We start from the raw sequence: 16,830 nt of genomic DNA on the forward strand, positions 1-16,830 counted from the left end.
GGAATAGACAAAGGCGCATTACCACAGCGCGGGTCACCAGCATCACCGCGCCTCAGGCGGAACTCTATACCAACCACCTCCAGAAGGAGTTATGACCACCTGAATTCCAGGATCCCTGTCCAAAAGACTTCCACCTCTCGAAAAACCAAAGAGCGCCCACCAGCCTCTGTTCCTCTCTCCGCACCGCACAGAAGGTATACGAAAGCCAGCCATCGAACCGCTAAACGCCACAAATCTGAAAGAAAAAAACAATTAGCCCGAGCCACAACACGCAAAAGAGGATCGCACAACTAGACACAGAATAGTTATATTTCATCCAAAAAGTATTTTTTTTTTTTTTTTTAAAAGACCAAGGTAAATTGTCAAACCATAGTGCACTTGGAAAGAGTAAACGGATGGCTCACTGTGAGTGATCACGCTAGGTGCTCTGGACGAAGAGAGCCCCCCCTTGCTCTGGAGAAGGTAAGATATATGCATAAAATTAAAAAGCAACTAACAAAACAATATCCTTAATCGATAAATACTCGATTTTCCTGGAGACCTAGATGTTTCTCACTATTAAAGTCCCAGTGTAATAAGCCCATATCATATGGGTGAGTCCCAGTGGAGATGATAAAAGCTGTGTCCCAGTAGGAGTAATCAGAATTGTATCCTCAAAGCTCTATATAGAGAACAGGGTTGTGCCTATCCAGGCTGGCATAGATAATAAATGCAACCAGAATTATTTTATTTTACCGTACCCGAACAAACCAGTCCGGGTACACACCCCCCGGGCGCCCCGAGCGCCGGCCCAAATCACCCACAAATTGTCAAACCGCCTGGGGAAAACCTAACCTAAAGGGAAAAACAATTGGACCCCCACCATGCGTGAAGTCATTACAGAATACCAAACGAACTGACCAGCTGGACCGAAACCAGGCGGAGGGGAGGTACCCACCCCTTTATATTAACTGGATCGACATGTATAGACGGACCCCAATCCCGAGTACTATTACCCCATACAAAAATTCTGGAATAACAACCCCCCGCGCAGTGCGGCCTTGAATGAAGAGACAAACACCTTGGAGAAAATATCAATCAGCCAGAACAGAAGGCTGAAGGAGACGGGACGTGACTATCCAAACTAAGTACTCCCTAACTATACCGGTATCGCCTACCGTACAATGGAATGATACATGCAAATAATGCTTGGAGGGTCACCATGCCGACCTGTAAAGTCCTGTCAAGAGGACCAGTCAGTGGGTCTGACCCGCATCAAAACATAGATCCGAATGGGGAATGAAAGGCTGCAGTTTAACAGTGTAACTCCATGAATGGTGTTATATCAAGGCTCTACCCTGAGCAATGTCTACGAACGGACCTGGTTATCCGCTACTGGCTTACCATCTAGTTATACCTGCGACTACTGATTCCGCCATATCCACTCAACAAGGGGCAGCCCTGCTTCGTACAAACCATGTGGCACCAGTATACTAATACCGCCCTCACGGCAACCAACCCAGCTGGACTAGAAGAAAGTCTCATGAACTGCTAACATCGTGTACATCTCCCCTGGATTCGACCCTACTGGATCCCACCGCACTGTAACTCCTGTAACACTGGACATGAGGCGAGTGCATCACCACCAAGCTGCCGGCCTGCACAGACATGTTAGACGCTCAGCAGAAGTGCCCAGGTATCAACCATACCAAACGGAACCTTGGGCCGGTGGACCAGTACCGTAGACTGCAGAAAGAGAAAACCGTAATTGTGGCTATGATGATATGAACTCACAACCATTTACATTAAAGGAAGGTCCATAGCCACGGGCTATAGAGCTGAATGCTAGAGGGATTACTACTACTGCGCCTCGCCTCCGTATATGTGTACTAACCATGTCCTGTATGTCATTGTTGAAAGGCCAAATAAAACGCTTATATATATATATATATATTTTTTTTATATATATACACACGGCCTAGTGCCCGCAGATAGGAGCATAACAGGCAGTACTACTTTTTTTTTTTTTTTTAAATACTACACTACATGCTGAAAGGGAAATTGGGAGAACACCCGGCAGGACTGATCTATCCTGAAAAACATCCGCAAAAAAGGCCAGCCAATAAACAAGACACAAGGTAGAAGCAAGGCTTCTCATGCAGGAGAATATAAACATACATAATAAATATATACATAGATCAAACCTGTTTATTTATTTATATATGTATTAATTCTTTTTTTTTTTTTTTTACATTTATCGTAATATATATATTCCATTTTTTTTTTTTTTAACCATAAAATTACATTGTTAAATCATTTATTATTAGTATCATTTCATTCTTTTTAATCACGTTTTATTTTTTTATTTTTTATTTTTTTATAATACCTAGATATATATATACTCAGTTCCATTATTTATTTATTTTTATTTTTTTTATAATACCCTTTGTTATTCATTTGTATATTTTAATGCCTATAATATATTAATTCGGTTAGTAATTTTCTTTTTTTTTTTTAAACGTATAGACAGAAAAAACCTCCATATATGCTAATGATATCCACCCTGAAGCCATTGAGCGACCATCGAGATTGTTTTTTTAATTTTAATTTTTTATTTATTAAGGCAGGGACACCGCCTCTACCAGTGATTCTAACTCTGCACAAGAACCATCCTCCCCGCAGTACTCACCAGTCACAGAGAGGGACGGAACCTCCAAAGGAGCGGGTACGGGCTGCAGCGACCAGGCCGATCCCTGGAGTGACGGTCAGGCAACAGCCTCGATACGGTGATTGTATAACCAGACTCTTCCGATGCGCCTGACATCCATCCTAAAGACGATGATAATCGCCACCTGAGGATCTGGAGCGCCCATTTCTCCCTGAAACCCAGGAACGGCGACAGGACTGGCGCATGTGGAATCCATTACGGCCATGCCTCCAGGCAACCTAAGGGAAGAAAAAACCGCACCTGTGCCTGTGTGAAGGGGAGGAAGGAGGGGGGGTGTCGCCATAATGGCTACAAATAAGACTCAGAGAGTCTCATTGTACGGAAGGGGCTCTGATCGCAAAGCTGGGACAGTAGGAATACCCCTTAGAAGCCATAGGCACAGGTGCACCGCAATCGGACATGGCAAGCACGAGGGGTTAATCTATAATACTGGACAGGAGACTGGGGGAAGCTAAAACAAGCACCACATATGAAAACTCGCCTGTCCAGCGGTGCCCGGTACGGGACCCGGTAAACGCTGCAGGGGAAGGGGGGCGGGAGTTAGGCGAAGCAACCTAGCTTGCGCCATGGGAGCTAAAGGAGGCCGTCCAAAGCAGCAGGGGGAGGGGTGAGGACCCCATATTGCCCTACATTACTGGGGAGACCAACAATCCCGCCCTGCTTGCTTAGCCCTAACGCCATGGAACAGAAGCTGGGAAGGGGGGGGGGGCGTTGACACAGCGCAGCGCCACAGACATCACAGGATGGGTCGAAAGAAATGGCGCACACACGTGGGAAGCTGGGGGATAATAAAAGTCGGGGGGGTTAGGAGGAACGGCGAGCAGACCGCCGGACCTTCGCTGAAGCGCTGGAGCTGCATGTATAACGCAGCAGCAGCTCCACAAAGCCCCAGAAGCAGGCACAGGGGAGGAGGATGGCAGGGTAGAGCTCAAGCTGCTGTAACAGAGCACAGCTAACCCTCCCCTCCTCATGTAACTCACCAGGAAGCAGCCAAAGGGCAGAACCACCTGTGGACTCCTGATGTGGACAGAGCAAAGGGGTATGTCCATGCCAATCTGCTTCCACTTGCAAGAGGAAGTGACCAGGACAGAGAGGAGGTATATGTGACCTTCAGGATTTCCTGCACCACCCCCATCCTGTCTAAGGAGGTTCCCCAGGGATTAACCCTCAATGACCCTAATCTGCAACCTACTTAACCATTACTGAGATGGGGCCAGATTCCTAACTGCCCCTAAGGGGAAAAGGGAGGACCATCAGTCCCTAAGCACCCTCCCTATACAGTCAGGCGCTTTCCATGTGCCCTGTTGCGCTGTTTCGAGTACTCCACCAACATGGCCAGTGGCGATGACGCCGTTATCAGCGTTACAATACCACTTCTATGTCTCCTTGAGAAAACACTTAGGGCGATGATGGAAGAGGAGGTGGCCCAGGAGGAAGAGGAGGAAGAGGGGTCATTTTTAGCACTTTCAGGCCAGTCTCTTCGAAGTGACTCAGAGGGAGGTTTTTTGCAACACCAGAGGCCAGGTACAAATGTGGCCAGACAAGGCCCACTACTGGAGGACGAGGACGAGGAGGACGAGGATGAGGAGGAGGTGGAGGAGCATGAGGATGAAGCATGTTCACAGCGGGGTGGCACCCAAAGCAGCTCGGGCCCATCACTGGTGCGTGGCTGGGGGGAAACACAGGATGATGACGATACGCCTCCCACAGAGGACAGCTTGTCCTTACCTCTGGGCAGCCTGGCACACATGAGCGACTACATGCTGCAGTGCGCAACAACAGCAGAGTTGCCCACATTTTAACGTGTGCGGAATACTGGGTTGCCACCCTGCTGGATCCCCGGTACAAAGACAATGTGCCCACCTTACTTCCTACACTGGAGCGTGATAGGAAGATGCGCGAGTACAAGCGCACGTTGGTAGACGCGCTACTGAGAGCATTCCCAAATGTCACAGGGGAACCAGTGGAAGGCGAAGGCAGAGGAGGAGCAAGAGGTCGCCAATGCAGCTGTGTCACGGCCTGCTCCTCTGAGGGCAGGGATAGCATGGCAGAGATGTGTTAGCAGGAGGCAACATTTCACTAACATGGTGGAACAGTACCTGTGCACACCCCTCCACGTACTGACTGATGGTTCGGCCCCATTCAACTTCTGGGTCTCCAAATTGTCCACGTGGCCAGAGCTAGCCTTTTATGCCTTGGAGGTGCTGGCCTGACAGCGGCCAGCGTTTTGTCTGAATGTGTATTCAGCACGGCAGGGGGCGTCATTACAGACAAACGCAGCCGCCTGTCTACAGCCAATGTGGACAAGCTGACGTTCATAAAAATGAACCAGGCATGGATCCCGCAGGACCTGTCCATCCCTTGTGCAGATTAGACATTAACTACCTCCCCTTAACAATATATTATTGTACTCCAGGGCACTTCCTCATTCAATCCTATTTTTATTTTCATTTTACCATTATATTGCGGGGCAACCCAAAGTTGAATGAACCTCTCCTCTGTCTGGGTGCCGGGGCCTAAATGGGTGACAGTGGCCTGTTCCAGTGGTGGGTGACGTGAAGCCTGATTCTCTGCTATGACATGAAGACTGATTCTGTGCTGACATGAAGCTAGATTCTCTGTTACGGGACCTCTCTCCTCTGCCTGGGTGCCTGGGCCTAAATATGTGACAGTGGCCTGTTCCAGTGGTGGCTGACGTGAAGCCTGATTCTCTGCTATGACATGAAGACTGATTCTCTGCTGACATGAAGCCTGAATCTCTGTTATGGGACCTCTCTCCTCTGCCTGGGTGCCTGGGCCTAAATATGTGACAGTGGCCTGTTCCAGTGGTGGGTGACGTGAAGCCTGATTCTCTGCTATGACATGAAGACTGATTCTCTGCTGACATGAAGCCTGAATCTCTGTTATGGGACCTCTCTCCTCTGCCTGGGTGCCTGGGCCTAAATATGTGACAGTGGCCTGTTCCAGTGGTGGGTGACGTGAAGCCTGATTCTCTGCTATGACATGAAGACTGATTCTCTGCTGACATGAAGCCTGAATCTCTCTTATGGGACCTCTCTCCTCTGCCTGGGTGCCTGGGCCTAAATATGTGACAGTGGCCTGTTCCAGTGGTGGGTGACGTGAAGCCTGATTCTCTGCTATGACATGCAGACTGATTCTCTGCTGACATGAAGCCAGATTCTCTGTTACGGGACCTCTCTCCTCTGCCTAGGTGCCTGGGCCTAAATATCTGACAATGGACTGTTCCAGTGTTGGGTGACGTAAAGCCTGATTCTCTGCTATGACATGCAGACTGATTCTTTGCTGACATGAAGCCAGATTCTCTGTTACGGGACCTCTCTCCTCTGCCTGGGTGCCGGGGCCTAAATATATGACAATGGACTGTTACAGTGGTGGGTGACGTGAAGCCAGATTCGCTGCTATGGCATGAAGACTGATTCTCTGCTGACGTGAAGCCAGATTCTCTGCTATGGGACCTCTCTCTTATATATTTTATTTTTATTTTTATTCATTTCCCTATCCACATTTGTTTGCAGGGGATTTACCTACATGTTGCTGCCTTTTGCAGCCCTCTAGCTCTTTCCTGGGCTGTTTTACAGCCTTTTTAGTGCCCAAAAGTTCGGGTCCCCATTGACTTCAATGGGGTTCGGGTTCGGGTTCGGGACGAATTTCGGGTCGGGTTCGGATCCCGAACCCGAACATTTCCGGGAAGTTCGGCCGAACTTCTCGAACCCGAACATCCAGGTGTTCGCTCAACTCTATTTGTAGGCCTAAACTTAGTCTCTGATGCTTCAGGAGCCACTAGTGTAAGGTGATGAGTAAATGTATTTACTGACCTGCGTCTGTTCTGTGTCAGAGGACGTCTTTTAACCGAGATGATAACCAGGCCCCCCAGTCCTCATGCGGCCTTGCTTGATAATTATACTTCTTTTCAAACGCTGTAAACAATTCTCCTGGAACAATCCCTCTTCCAGAAAGCAGGATCTAGGTGAGGGTCGGGACAATGACTAGTCCCCCTCCACTGCGTTCCCGAACACTCCAGGACACTCTGACACCAGGATGGAACCGGATTCTATCTCAAACATCCAGTGCTTTCACCATATCAGCTATCACTTCCTGGTTCTTCTTTCAGCAACCAGCAGCATGAGTCATCCTCTACTTTGCATATTTAAATCCAGAAGTAACTTAGCTGTAACAGAGAACCAGCGGCCTCCTGTGGCCGAAATGCAAAATGACAATCCTAAAGTTTAATAATGCAAAGCATTATACAGGAAGAGCTGTTCCACAATCTCACATACCACCCCACTAGAGGTTGTTTGACTCAGCAACCACCCCCATACAAACTCCTCCTATGCATAGCGCTGTGGAAGTACACCAGCATTAGGACCGTCTAAGAGGGAGGGGCTCAGAAGTACTGGGGACATCAGTCATATCTGTCAGGGGAGGAGCTACTACTTGTTGAGCACCCTCTCTGGGTGGCAAGCCTGCCACAGCCGGGGCCTCTGTAGGTACCTGGGCAGGGACAACCCACCATTCCTCCTCCTCTGAGGGGTTATCCTCTGTACTCTGAGCATGAGGAGGCATCTCCTTCACGCACACTGGTTCGTCAAAATTACAACATCTTAACATATTACGGTGCAAGTTTCGTGAGGGTCCCCCAGTCCTAACTGGCTCTACCTCATAGACTGGAATGGCAGGGTCTACCCTCCTTTTCACCATGTATGGGACCGCCTCCCACCACCCATCCAAATTCCCAGATGGCCGTTTGGCTTTGACCATCACCCGATCACCCGGGGCATACCCTTCTCTGCACTGGTCTTGCATTAGGGTGTACCACCTGTCCCAGGCGCTCCCCCACAACCTTGTGGACTGCTCTCAGCCGGCGGTGGTGCTTTTGCACCCATGCGGTGGTACTTCTCGGTGGTGGCTCTATCGGGTTGGGCATGTGGAGATCTTCAATCTCCCATCCGACTCTTCCAAACATGAGCATATGTGGAGAGTATCCGGTAGTACTGTGTACCCTGTTGTTAAATGCCCACTTTAGTTCAGCTAGGTATTTGGGCCACCGAGCCTTTTGGCTATCCTCCAAAGTCCACTGCATCTGGAGCAAGGTGCGGTTAAAGCGTTTGCATGCCCCATTTCCTTGGGGGTGATACGGGGTGGTCCGGGAGCGTTCAATCCCATACAGCTGGTACAGTTCGTTCATTAGAGTACCCTGGAAACACGCCCCCTGGTCCGAATGTATTCTCTGTGGACAACCGAACAACTGAATAAAGTGTTTGCAGACTGCTTCAGTGGCCGACTCTGCTGTCTGGTCTCTGGTGGGTACAGCTACTGCATACTTGGTGAAATGATCTATCATGACTAGACAGTTCGAGTGTACCGAGGTAGAGTATCCAATCTGCACATAATCAATCATCAGAAGCTCCAGGGGCGCTGAGGTCCGGATGTTCTGGACAGGAGCCCACTGTTTAGTACTCTTACTCAACCCGCAGGGTCAACACTTAAGACATGCCTCGGCCACCATGTCGGCCATATCTGGACAGTATACCAGCCGTTGGAGCCACTTGATAGTTTTGTACCTCCCGAAATGGGCTCCCCTTTCATGGGCTTACCTGGCGGCTTCCGGTCCCAATGACATGGGGCTGACAATCTGGTGTCGGTACTGCAGCTCCAACTGTAAGTATATGGTCCGGCACAGGAGACCCTGGGTAACAGTCAACTTATCCCACTGCCTCAACAACTTTTGGCCCTCTGGGGTCAGCCTCTGGGGTCAGTCGGGCTCGCTCTTATGGCCGTGGTCAGATCTTAGCCTGGACCCATTCCTTCACTTTCCACAAGTCCAGGCAGCCATTCTGGATTATCTCCTAATCGGCCAATGTCTTTCCCAGCAACAGGGACATCCCGGATGCCTCCCCATTTGAATGTGCCACGTCCTGGAACACGGGTAATCAACCAAGGTCAGGCGTTTCAGTGTCCTCCAGCTCCTCCTCGGTACTCTGAGCCAACAACCCTACAGGGACTCGTTGCCGTTGCTGACCGAAACTTGATGCGGTATTGGTACTTAGAAAGGTGAGCCAACCACCTCTGTTCAAGCGCACCAAGTTTAGCATTCTCCAGATGTGCTAACGGGTTGTTGTTCCTCATCACGGTCACCTCTGCACCTGTCAAGTACTCCGTGAACCTTTCGGTCATGGCCCACACCAGCGCCAATAGTTCCAATTTAAACTAGCTGTAGTTGTCAGGGTTGCGTTCTGATTCCCTCAGAGACCGTCTGCCATAGGCAATGACTCTTGCGTCCATCCTGGACTTGGGAAAACACGGCCCCCAGACCATGTAGACTTCCATCAGTGTACAACAGGAATTGGGTGTCGAACCGTGCATAAGCTAGAATCGGGGCACTGATCAGCGCCCCCTTCACTGCTTCAAAGGCCTCTTGTTGTCTAGATCCCCACTCGATGGGGCGACAATTTGGGCCCCCCGCAGTGCCCCTTAATAATTTGTTTAACGGGCCAACCAAATAAGCAAATTTGGATATGAAACTCTGGTAGTAGCCGGTTAGTCCCACGAATGCCCTCACCTCTCTCAGTGTACGCGGTTGGGGCCACTTCTGGATGGCCTCCACCTTGCTGGTGGCTGGCTTCACCCCCTCCTGGGTGACCACAAGTCCCAAATATTCGATCTGTTGCCGAAACAATTGGCACTTCATGGGCTTGATCTTGAGCCCATGGTCTCGTAGCTGTCCTAGGACCTGTCGCAGCTTCTGGAGGTGATCTTCCAAGGAGGCCCCAAACACTACTATGTCATCCAGGTATCTCAATACTGACTCCAAGTTGAGATCCCCCAGGCAGTGTTCCATCAGCCGCTGGAATGTTCCTGTGGCATTGGACAGGCCGAATGGCATCTGGTTGAACTCGTAGTCCCATAGGTAGAATGAAATCCATCTTCGCTTTGTCCTTCTTGGCCACGGGTACCTGCCAATATCCACTGGCCAGGTCAAGAGTCGAGAAGAACTTTGCGTGGCTCAGGGCTGACAACGACTCTTTAATCCGCTGAAGTTGGTAAGCATCCTGGACGATCTGAGCATTCAGCTTCCGATAATCCACGCAGAACCGGAGACTTCCATCTTTCTTCTGCACCAAGACTACTGGAGCAGCCCAAAGACTTTGACTCTCTTGGATCACCCGGTTTTCCATCATGCTGGCCACCATATCCTTTACCTCCTGGTACATTTTAGATGTTATTTGACGGTAATGTTCCATGATCGGTGTCGCATCGCCGGTAGGGATTTCATGTTCAAGCACACCCGAAGTCCTCATCATGTCGTGAGAATGCCTCTTGAAATTCCCAGAGGGTGTCTTCCAGCAACTTTTGTTGCCCGGGAGTCAGAGTCTTGCAGTCCACACCTATCCGGGCCATGATCACTTGACCATTCCACTCCCCTGTCGGGGTCTCCATTTGATGAACCTCTACAGCATAGGTACAGGCCCTATCAGGGTGTAGCGTGAAACGCTGTCGTCGAGAGACATCCCCTTCGGACACATAGACTTTGGTCAGCAAGGTGTTTTCTTGAATGGTCAGCTCACAGTATTCAACATTGAGGCAGCGTACAGGCACACACCCGTCCTTCACAATGGCGAGGGCCCGGGCTCCCAGTGGCCGAGTCTGTGTTTCCTTTTGATAAGAGGGCTCGATCAGGACCTCCAGTCCATTCAGTCGTCGTCCAGCCCCCACCGGCAGCATCAATATTGATTCTTGTCGAGGTGGGATCTTCACCGGGGTCCTCCGCGGCACCTTCACATCTCCAATGGGCCGACCGGACATGTTACTCTTTTGCAGAATACAGCTCCTCACCATCTGTTGTAAATTCTTCTGGGTCTGCTGGTGTGTGGTGGTCCATTGCCAATACTTCGGCCCTTCTTTGGCATAAAGTTGATGGTCTAGGTCCCTCAGTACATTCATACCTAGGGTCACATCCATTCCTTTCCGGGACAGATGGTCCACCAACCCAACCCCCTTCTTGCCGACGTTTTGCCGAAAAACAATCGGACCCGCATCCAGACTATCCCTCGGACATCCATCTCTCGGTTATCGGCAGCCGTCAGCCTGATGACGCTCCCGTCTTCGGGCTCCATCATATGCCGGAAGTGCCTTTTGAAGAACTCCAGGGGCATAAGGGTGCACTCTAACCCTGTATCAACTAGGCAGCGTACCTTCTGGCCTTCCAACTCAGCTTCCATAACGAGGCTACTAGCATACAGGTCATGTTCCTGACGCATAGTGTCACGACCGCTACCCCAGCAGCAGTCGTGTCACACCAGACGGAGGGGAAGGGGGACCCTTATCTACGGATGGGAATAGTATGGCCACCCCTGACTAACCCTAAGCTGGCACCTGTCTGCCCTGATACCCTAGACGGGGTGTGAACCCGTGCGGCGAGCAGGATGCCTAAACCCTCAGTCACCCTAAAGCCTAGAGTGGGGAAAGGCCGATGGGAACACTAGTCACCATCACTCATGTCTAGGAGAACAGCAGGGGAAGACAGCTACAAACAAACTATATTAGAGATAGACATATCCAGTCACGAGCAGAGAAGGCGATCCCAATCACGACAGTCCACGCCGGACAAGAGCTCCACAGCAACACCATCAAACGATCTCCTTCAAAGGTCAGAATAGAACTGGAAGTAAGGACTATATCTGGCAATGACTGCAAGTGAAAGTGAAACTAATATAGTAGCTGGGAGTGGCAGACAGGACTCACCTGAGAAGGATGCCTACAAACTCCCAGTCAGGACAAAAAGGTTCACAAGGCAAAACCCAGATGACATACCCTGAACCACGGAGCAAACTCACAAGCTATCGCAACTAGCAAGTCGCTGCGACCTTCTCCTCCCAGACCTGTCTGGATCAGTCACAGTCGTGACAGTACCCCCCTTTCTACGAGGGGCCCCTGGACCCTCAAGACCAGGCCTCTCCGGATGGGAGCTATGAAAAGCCCGAATGAGTCTGTCCGCTTTTATCTCTGATGCTGGAACCCACATTCTCTCTTCGGAACCATAACCTTTCCAGTGCACCAGGTACTGAAGAGAGCGGCGAACATATTGTGAATTAACAATCTTTTCTACCTGAAACTCAAGACTGCCATCAACAACCACCGGAGGAGGCGGTAGTGGCAATGGTTCAGGAGGTTCTACATATCTCTTAAGATATCTGAGGAAGACCTGTGGAAGACATTATGGATCCTTAGAGTCTGAGGTAGCTCCAGACGAAAAGCCACCGGGTTAATGATCTTAATTACCCTATAAGGACCAATAAATCTCGGACCTAATTTCCACGAGGGAACCTTCAACTTGATATTTCTGGTAGACAACCACACCAAGTCATTCACCCCAAGGTCCGGACCTTCAGAGCGCTTCCTATCAGCCGCACGTTTGTATCTACCACCAATTCTCTTAAAACTTTCTTGCACACTCTGCCACACTGAAGAAAGTGAAGACGCAAATCGTTCCTCCTCGGGAATCCCAGACGGCCCCCCCTCACTAAACGTACAAAACTGAGGATGGAAACCATACGCACCAAAAAATGGTGACTTATCGGTGGATTCTTGACGACGATTATTAATGGCAAACTCGGCTAACGGTAAATAAGATGACCATTCCTCCTGATTTTCGGAAACAAAGCATCTCAAATATGTCTCTAGGTTTTGATTGGTACGTTCAGTCTGACCGTTGGACTGTGGATGGAAAGATGAAGAAAACGACAGATGAACCCCTAAACGAGAACAAAAAGCTTTCCAAAATTTAGAAACGAATTGGGTACCACGATCCGAAACAATATCGGAAGGGACCCCGTGAAGCTTCACGATGTGGTCAATAAAAACCTGAGCCAGTGTGTTAGCATTAGGCAATGCGGCAAGAGCAATAAAGTGCACCATTTTACTGAATCTGTCAACAACTACAAGAATAACAGTCTTCCCCGCTGATACTGGTAGATCCGTAATGAAATCCATTGACAGGTGCGTCCAAGGCCTGTTGGGGATGGCCAGAGGTAAAAGACGCCCTGCCGGACGAGTATGATCTACCTTTGAACAAGCACAAGTAGCACATGCAGACACAAAATTCAACACCTCCTGGCGCCATTTAGGCCACCAGAACCGACGAGACACTAACTCAGAGGTTGCCCTACTACCTGGGTGTCCTGCCAGTGTGGAGTTATGGTGTTCTTTTAGTATCTCCAGTCGTAAATTTTCTGGCACAAACAGTTTACCTGAGGGGCAGGAGGCCGGGGCGTCCCCCTGAGCTTCCAACACCCTCACCTCCAAACCTGAGTGTAATGCAGAGACCACCACCCCCTTTTGCAAAATGGGCTCTGGTACCTCAACATCACCCCCTCCAGGAAAACTTCAAGACAATGCATCCGCCTTAGTATTTTTTGCCCCCGGGCGATAGGTTATTACAAAATTAAACCTAGTAAAAAATAACGACCACCGAGCCTGTCTAGGGGTGAGACGTTTAGCAGACTCCAGATATAATACGTTTTTGTGATCAGTAATCACCGTGACGGGATGAACCGCCCCCTCCAAAAAATGACGCCACTCCTCAAAAGCCAACTTAATAGCCAAAAGTTCCCTGTTGCCAATATCATAGTTCCTTTCTGCAGTAGACAATTTCTTCGAAAAGAAAGCACACGGACGCCATTCACCAGGGGACGGGCCCTGAGATAGTACCGCTCCCACCCCCACCTCTGATGCGTCAACCTCTACAATAAAAGGAAGCAAGACATCTGGCTGTACGAGAATAGGGGCCGAGGTGAATCTCTCCTTCAGAGATGCAAAGGCAGTTTTGGCTGCATGTGACCATTTGGAGAAATCGGATCCCTTTCGGGTCATGTCCGTCAGTGGTTTGACCACCAAGGAATAGTTCTTTATAAACTTTCTATAAAAATTGGCAAACCCCAGGAAGCGTTGCAATGCCTTCAGGTTCTCAGGCAGATCCCAGTCTATAATCGCCCGGACTTTCTCTGGATCCATGCGGAAACCTGAATCTGACAACACATACCCCAGAAATGGCAGTTCTTTTACGGCGAACACACATTTTTCTAACTTAGCAAACAATTTGTTGGCCCTTAATATCTGCAGCACTTGTCTCACATGGATCTTATGTGTATCCAGATCCGGGGAATAGACCAGTATGTCATCAAGATATATCACAACAAATCTCCCGATAAGGTGACTAAAAATATCGTTGACAAAATGTTGGAATACCGCAGGCGCATTAGTAAGACCAAATGGCATGACCAGATTTTCATAATGCCCTTCCGGAGTATTAAAAGCCGTCTTCCACTCATCCCCCTCTTTGATGCGAACCAGGTTATAGGCTCCTCTGAGATCCATTTTGGAGAACCATTTAGCACCAGCAACCTGATTAAAGAGGTCGGGAATGAGAGGAAGAGGATAGGGATCTCGGATAGTTATCCGGTTTAATTCCCGGAAATCCAGGCAAGGACGTAGGCCCCCATCTTTCTTTTTAACGAAAAAGAACCCTGCAGCCACAGGTGAAGAAGAGGGTCTGATGTGTCCCTTAGCCAAACTCTCCGAAATATAATCTTTCATAGCCTTCCTCTCCGGGCCGGAAAGATTGTATAACCGGGTTTTAGGTAGTTTGGCCCCAGGTAGTAGATTAATCGGGCAATCATATGGACGATGAGGTGGTAACCCCTGACAACCCTTCTCAGAGAACACATCCATAAAATCTGACAGAAAGGCAGGTAAAGATGTTACAGAGAGTGTAGAGCACCTACTACTCAAGCAGTTGTCCTTACAATGTTCACTCCACTCCACAATCTCCCCGGCCTGCCAATCCACCTCTGGATTGTGAGTCACCAGCCAGGGAAGCCCCAATACCATAGGAGCCGGAAGACCGTCCAGGACATAACACGAGATATGCTCTTTATGGAGGTCCCCTACCTGCAGATGGATATTATGAATGATCTGAGTTAACTCTTCCTGAGTAAGAGGGGAGGAGTCGATGGCAAAAACAGGAATAGTTCTGCGAATCGGTTCTGGAGTAAAACCCAGAGCCTGAGCAAACCGTGAATCCACCAAGTTGACCCCCGCCCCACTGTCCAAAAAGACGGAACAGATCTCAGTCTTATTGCCCACCTCAACGGTAGCGGACAACAAAAACTGAGACATGCGTATGGAGGAAACGAATACGCCCAGACTGTTATCCTCCGCACAATCTGGGGACTCTAGTTTTCCCGGCGGCTCCTTTGTTTGTGGTCTCTTGGGTTCTGAGGGACAAACCTTTACAAAATGACCCCTCCCCCCACAACGAAAACAAACCTCTGACCTACAGCGGAACTTAGGAGGATTCACCCGTCTAGTGGCGCCCCCTATTTGCATTGGTTCGACTGGATCATAACAAACCGATCCCTGCCCTATAGAGGCCTCCGTAAAATTTAATAGTCTCTCCCTGAGTCGTCTGTCGATTCTTATGGACAGAGACATAGCAGCCTCCAGAGACCCAGGGACCTTGTATACCGCCAGCGCATCTTTTAATTTTTCAGACAACCGCTGGCAGAACTGACTCCTAAGGGCCGAGTCGTTCCATAACGTATCAGTAGCCCACCTACGGAATTCGGAACAATATAGTTCAGCAGACCGGTTCTCTTGCCGAAGTCTACGTAGCTTAGACTCAGCCAGTGAGACCCTGTCCGGGTCATCATATACGAGACCCAGGGCTTCAAAAAACTCCTCCACTGATCGTAAGGCCAGAGAGTCTGATGGTAGGGAAAAAGCCCAAGCCTGCGGATCTCCTTGCAGGAGAGAAATTACAATACCCACCCGTTGTTCCTCACCGCCGGAGGATCTAGGGCGTAACCTGAAGAACAATTTGCAAGCTTCTCTGAAGGTTACAAATTGGTCTCTCCCTCCTGAGAACCTATCAGGTAAAGCCACTTTTGGCTCAGGAGTACCTTGGTTTCCCGTAGCAACGGTGGAACCCAAGGATGGCTGCTGCTGCTGCAGCACTGTTGCTTTTAATCCTGCCACTTCAAGGGATAATCCCTGAAATTGTTTCGCCAAAACCGTAACCGGATCCATAGTGGAACAGAAAAATACAAAGCAAAACAGCAAGCAAAAAAAAAAAAAATTCACTTTTTTTTTTTTTAAAAAGGCCAGATATACTGTCACAACCGCTACCCCAGCAGCAGTCGTGTCGCACCAGACGGAGGGGAAGGGGGACCCTTATCTACGGATGGGAATAGTATGGCCACCCCTGACTAACCCTAAGCTGGCACCTGTCTGCCCTGATACCCTAGACGGGGTGTGAACCCGTGCGGGCGAGCAGGATGCCTAAACCCTCAGTCACCCTAAAGCCTAGAGTGGGGAAAGGCCGATGGGAGCACTAGTCACCATCACTCATGTCTAGGAGAACAGCAGGGGAAGACAGCAACAAACAAACTATATTAGAGATAGACTTATCCAGTCACGAGCAGAGAAGGCGATCCCAATCACGACAGTCCATGCCGGACAAGAGCTCCACAGCAACACCATCAAACGATCTCCTTCAAAGGTCAGAATAGAACTGGAAGTAAGGACTATATCTGGCAATGACTGCAAGTGAAAGTGAAACTAATATAGTAGCTGGGAGTGGCAGACAGGACTCACCTGAGAAGGATGCCTACAAACTCCCAGTCAGGACAAAAAGGTTCACAAGGCAAAACCCAGATGACATACCCTGAACCACGGAGCAAACTCACAAGCTATCGCAACTAGCAAGTCGCTGCGACCTTCTCCTCCCAGACCTGTCTGGATCAGTCACAGTCGTGACACATAGGGCCTAGCTTCGTGTGCACCGCCGCCATAAGCCCAGCTACTGCGGCAGTTGGAAGTTTAACGTCGGCTCGGACTTCATCTGTTCCGGGCACTCTCTGGCTTTATGGCTGTACTGTAGACAAGCCCAACAGAGGGGTCCTATTTTGATGTGCCCCCGCACCTGAGTTATCCTAGGTGGAGTGGCGTGGGGCGCTGGGGTCATTTCTGGAGGCCGGGGCGATCCTGCCTTCATCTGGGACACTTCCAGATGGAGTTCTTTCAATTCTGTCCGCAGGACCTGGACC

Source organism: Bufo bufo, chromosome 4 (genome assembly GCF_905171765.1).
Source record: "Bufo bufo chromosome 4, aBufBuf1.1, whole genome shotgun sequence".
Classification (NCBI taxonomy): domain Eukaryota; kingdom Metazoa; phylum Chordata; class Amphibia; order Anura; family Bufonidae; genus Bufo; species Bufo bufo.